This window comes from Cryptomeria japonica, chromosome 4, assembly GCF_030272615.1.
Source record: "Cryptomeria japonica chromosome 4, Sugi_1.0, whole genome shotgun sequence".
NCBI lineage: Eukaryota > Viridiplantae > Streptophyta > Pinopsida > Cupressales > Cupressaceae > Cryptomeria > Cryptomeria japonica.
Genome location: NC_081408.1, coordinates 258,067,831 through 258,074,335, shown reverse-complemented (window position 1 = coordinate 258,074,335; position 6,505 = coordinate 258,067,831).

The window sequence follows — 6,505 nt, the reverse complement described above, 5'->3', positions numbered from 1 at the left end:
AGATCAAGCTATGGAATGGTTTTCTCAATTACCTCCTGGTATTAAGTCATGGGGCGACTTAGCAGAGGCATTCATTCAGCATTTCTCTTACAACATTGAAACAGATGTCTTAGTTACTACCTTGTGCAATACTAAACAAAAGGAAGGAGAATCTTTCGCAACATTTTTACAGAGATGGAGAAACTTAGCTAGCAGATGCTCTTGTGAAATCCCGCAGAAACAAATGGTGGAGATGTTCACACAAAACGTTAATAAGGCTATTGGCTATGATATCAGAAAAGCTTGTTTGTCTACATTCAAGGATGTCATTGAAAAGGGCCTAGCAACAGAAAAGGTCTTAATTGAACAAGGAGTTATCAAACTATTCAAAGAAAACAAAGAGGACTTTAAAGGAAAGGACAAACCAAAATTTTGGAACAAGAACAAGAATACCGTTAATGATGGCGTTGTTGATGCCAATACAGTGAGACCAAAGTTCGTCTTTTCTGGATCAAGTTCTACCAACAATCAAGTGAACAACCAAACAACTTCTAAACCTCGAAGGAAGTACACTCCATTGGGAGAACCACTTGAATCAGTATTCAAAAAGCTTGTGGCAAACAAAGTGATTACAGTTCCAGACTTTCCTCCTTATGAACCAAAGGTAAAACCAAATTGGTGGAATGATGATGAGTTTTGTGAGTTTCATAAGAGCAAGGGCCATAAGACAGGTAATTGCCATCGATTGAAAAACATTGTGCAAGATCTCATTGACAGAGGAGATATAGAGATTGAGGGACATTCATCTAATCAAGAACATGAGGTGTTTAAGGAACCATTCCCAAAACATGACAAAGGAAAAGGCAAAGTCACAGATGATCAAGCCAATTACACTAGAGCACCTTACAATTATGATTCTACTATCAATCACATCTCAATGGACAATCATATTTCTACCATTACTATCAAAAACAAAAATCCTGAGAATCCTTCTCAGAGACCCAAGATTGTCCTAAAAGGTGTGGGATCTTCGTCCGAATCTACCTCTGAATGTCATGTTACAACCCGTCGAGGTAAGATTACATTGCCAGGTGCCTCCACTAAGAATACCAATCTTTCATCAACCAAGCCTGAGTACGACCTTGTAGAACAACTAGGGAAGACACCTGCACTCATCTCTATTCTTGAGCTCTTACGTATATCTCCTGTACATAAAGCTATCCTTGACAAAATCTTGAGAGATACTACCGTCCCTACTGATCTGAATGTGGACCAGTTTCAAGCCATGGTGGGATACCTATCTGTTCCACATTCCCTTACGTTCACAGAAGCCAATGACGCCTCCATAAGTCAGCCACATAATGCACCTCTACATGTTGAAGCCTTCATACATAAACATCGAATAAAACGAGTCCTGATAGATGGAGGAGTAGGTCTTAATATTTGTACATTGAGCACCATCAGACAATTGGGATATTTTGACAAAGCTGTGAATTTTACAAACCAAATCACCATTAAGGCTTATGATGATGAAGAGCGCTCGTCCAAGGGCACGGTCATCTTACCACTAAGAATAGGGCCAGTAACAAAGGATGTGGTTTGTCAAGTCCTAGATCTAGATCTCACGTATAACATATTGCTAGGACGTCCGTGGATTCATGAAATGAGGGCAGTCCCATCAACATACCATCAGTGCATTAAGTTTCCTCACAATGGAGTCGAGGTAACGGTCAATGGTGATCCAAATCCATTCATATATTGTAATAACTTGAGATCACATACTGAGACTATCATTCCCAGCAATCGTGAGGCTACTCCTTCTTCAGCATATATTGATCCTGAGTCATTAAAGCCCTTGACATCCAAACAAGGTGAACTTAGAGCCAAGTTTCAAGACAAAGGCATGGGAGAATACACTTTGAATCAAACAATGTTTTTACGACAAGTCATGACCTCTCCCAAGGAATATGGGAGGCCACATCCTAACAAGCAAATCTCCATCATGATACTCAAATGGGATCCTACCATCTTTCAAAAATGGGGTGAACTAGAAGAAGAAAATTTATATAAAATGCTCTATAAGGACGTTGAAGGGGACACACAGGATCAGATTATTATACCCTGTGAGAACTATGGCAAAGGCTTCAAAATTCTACAAAGATTCGGGTATGATGGAAAAAGCCCTCTCGGACTACGCAAAGAAGGTGTCATGGAGCCCTTGCAACCTGAGCTAACTACAAGAAGGGAACGCTCCAAGGGGCTTGGTTTTCTGAATCCCAGACCAAACAATAAAAGAACAAAAGAGACATGGCGAATTAAAGTTGCTGAAGTTCAACAAGAGGATTACTATTCCACAGACTCCAATGAGTGGGAATGGGGTTCAGACAAATCCTCCAGTGACTATGAGCTCACCGAGACATTCAGAGAGTCAGATGAACCTACAGAGGAGGAGAAATTTTACAAAAAGTTTAGAGTTGGTCAAGAACCAACCCATAAGGATCCCGCACAAGCTTCATTTCAAGGTCCTAGGTCAAAATCACATAGGATGAGGACACCTGTCCCGGAAGGCGCTACTAGTGATGACAATTTGGATTCGCTCACGATCGAAACTGATGAGGAGAGTGCCATCGATGACCTCGACGATTACCTTGACATACCTGAATATAACCACATCTTCACTCTTCGTCCAGCAAATTCTGAAAACACTAATGACCTTCCCCTTGTTCATCCCCAACTCATTGACTGGGATCATGAAGGACCAGCACAATTTGATACATTTCAAAATGACGAAGCTATTATCGACTATCTTGGCATTCGAGATGATCTTCCCCCTAGAGACCACAAAGCAGGATACGCCATAGAGCTCAACAACATAGCATACTTTGGTGAGGGTGTCGGGCCTTCTAGTCGCAAAAATGTGAAAATAAAAACAAAACAAGGGTCTTATGGCGAAAACCACACTGTGGCACTATCTGACTCCAAAAAAGTAAAAAGAAAGGACGTATCTGAGGGTGAAAACCTCTCTGAGGCGCCCGAAGATGGAAGGCTCGACATTCTCCCAGCAGCATACGAGGAAAAATCATCCATGTTGGTAGAAGAGACTATAAAGACAAACATTGGTACAGCAGAGGTTCCACACAACATATTTTTGGCTCAATCATTGACAGAGGCCGAGAGAGCAAAATTCATAAGCTTCTTTAAGGGACGACAAATCAACTTCGCATGGTCTTACGCGGATATGCCTGGGCTAGACTCGGATTTAGTAATGCATCATTTGACAGTCAAACCGGGGGCAAAACCAGTAAAACAGAAATTGAGGAAAATGCATCCACAAGTGGCATTGCTAGTCAAGGCAGAGCTGGAGAAATTACTGGATGTCGGATTCATACGCCCAATTGATTATCCCGAATGGATTTCCAATTTGGTACCTGTCAGCAAACCGGATCGCAACATCCGAATATGTACAGACTTTAGAGATATCAACAAGGCTTGTCCAAAGGACGATTTCCCATTACCAAACATTGACTTAATTGTTGATCTCACAGCAGGCCATGAGATGTTATCCTTAATGGACAGATTCTCTGGATATAATCAAATCAGGATTGCACCTGAAGATCAACATAAAACATCATTCACTTGTCCATGGGGAACATTTTGTTGGAAGATCAACATAAAACATCATTCACTTGTCCATGGGGAACATTTTGTTGGAATGTCATGCCCTTTGGGCTGAAAAATGCAGGTGCCACGTATCAATGAGCGATGACTACTATCTTTCATGATCTCATGCACATAACCGTGGAAGATTATGTTGACGATCTTTTGGGAAAATCAATAGACAGAGACACACACTTGGACATACTTTCAGTTGTCTTTGATCGGCTAGAAAAATACAAGGTAAGGTTAAATCCTAAGAAATGTGTCTTTGGAGTAACCTCCGGGAAGCTCCTAGGATTCATTGTGTCTAAAAGAGGAATAGAAGCTAATCCAGCAAAAGTCAAGGCTATCTTGGACATGCCGCCACCCAAGAATATCAGTCAACTTCGATCTTTACAAGGGAGACTCCAGTCCATACGAAGATTCATAGCACAACTTGCAGATAAGTGTAACCCTTTCCAGCACCTGCTACACAAAAACATCAAGTTCAAATGGGACGAGAACTGTCAATAGGCTTTTCAGGCCCTCAAAGACTATCTTTTGAACCCGCCAGTTTTGATGCCACCAATTCCCGATCAACCATTGCTACTTTACATATCAGCTACTTTGACAGCACTGGGGGCACTCCTAGCACAACAAATACCTGACGGCAAGGAAAAAGCAGTCTACTATATCAGTCGCACATTGGTGGGATATGAGCTAAACTACACACCAATCGAGCGTGCATGTCTTGCTGTGGTCTTTGCTTCACAGAAGTTGCGACATTATATGCTCACTCACAAGACTAAGTTGATTGCCCGAATTGATCCACTAAAATATCTTCTCAACAAAGCTACACTTACTGGGCGGCTGGCCAAGTGGGTAATGATTTTGAGTGAATTCGACATTGAATACGTGAACAGAAAAGCTATAAAAGGACAAGCAATTGCAGATCAACTGGCAGATGCTCCCATGATAGATGATGTTCCTCTACAGTTAGAATTTCCAGATGAGTCCATTCTAACAATATCACCTGCAAAGCCATGGCAATTATACTTTGACGGCTCATATACACAGCATGGGGCAGGAGCGGGTATACTCTTTATAACTCCTCAAGGTGATTCTATACCGAAGTCATACCGCTTATCCTTTCCTTGCACCAACAATATAGCAGAATACGAGACATTAACAACTGGGTTAAGAATTGCAGTTCGGTGGAAGATCCAAGAACTTCATGTTTTTGGAGATTCTCAACTTGTCATCCGTCAAGTAACTGATGATTATCAAACAAAAGATGAAAAGCTAATGCCTTATAAACAACTGGTAGATGATCTGAAACAGCACTTCGTAAAGATAGAGTTTGAGCAGATACCAAGAGAACAGAATCGCGCTGCAGATGCCATGGCTACAATTACTTCGCTCATTGATCTACCGCAAAATGAGACCTGCTATGAGTTCCTGGTAGACAACCTGCTGATTCCTTCATATGAGATCACTCCTACGGAAATGATATGTGTTGTTGGTCCTGAATCCCAGTTATATGGTTCCATATTCACATACCTTCGCGACAAGATCTTACCTCCCGATCTATCGAACAATCAACGCCGCACTTTCATTCGCCAATCCTCTCGATACGTCATTTTAGCAGATATCCTATACCGACGAGGTCTAGATGGCACCCTTCTTAGATGTTTAGAGAGTGACGAAGCTCAGATTGCATTACGAGAAGTGCACGAAGGGATATGTGGTCCGCACACTAGTGGTCCTACCTTGGCCAAGAAACTTATCAGGACTGGATACTACTGGCCTACTATGGAAAAAGATGCATATCAGTTTGTCAAGAAGTGTAAGCAGTGTCAAATTCATGGAGACCTTATACATGCACCAGCACAAGAACTACAACCACTTGCATCTCCTTGGCCCTTTTGTCAGTGGGGACTAGATCTCATAGGCAAGATTCATCCTCCTTCTTCCAATGGTCATAAATTCATTATCACAGCCACAGAGTATTTCACAAAGTGGATTGAAGCCGTGCCTCTCACACAAGTTACTGGGAAACAAATCGCTACCTTCATCCTGAACTACATCATTTGTCGATACAGGATTCCTACTTCCATTATTACTGATAACGGGCGTCCTTTCAAAAATCAGGATGTTCGTGAACTCTGTGAGCGCTTCCATATCTCCCATCGTTTCTCCACACCATATTACCCCCAAGGTAATGGCCAAGCTGAGGCGTCTAATAAAACAATTCTCAAAATCCTTAAAAAGACAGTCGACGACGCTGGCCGTAACTGGCATATCCAACTCAATCCTGCACTCTGGGCCTATCGCACAAGTGTCCGCACACCTACAGGAGCTACACCCTACTCACTTGTCTACGGCTCTGAAGCCATCTTGCCTATTGAGGTCGAGCTACCTTCTTTACGGGTCTCCTTGAGAAACATAATCAACGATGAAGACTACAGGGTCTCTCGCTTACAAGAACTAGAACTGCTGGAGGAACGAAGGCACACTGCTTTTAATCATCTCAAGGCTTACCAACAACGAATGAGTCACAGTTACAATCACAAAGTTAAGCCTCGCACATTTGAGATAGGTGACTTAGTCCTCAGAGAGAACCCCAAGAATCAGCAAGACAGAGATAAGAAGGGCAAGTTCGAACCAAACTGGCTTGGTCCTTACATCATCACAGCGGTATATGGATCTGGGGCATATCAGCTCTCAACTACAGAAGGTGAACCCTTGGAGGATCCTATCAACAACATGCACCTTCGCAGGTTCTACACATAAGCTCTTCGGAATATCCTAATTCAAAAATACAAAAAAAAATCAAAAAAAATTTCAAAAATACAAAAAAATTATAAAACAAAAAAAATCGTTACATGGT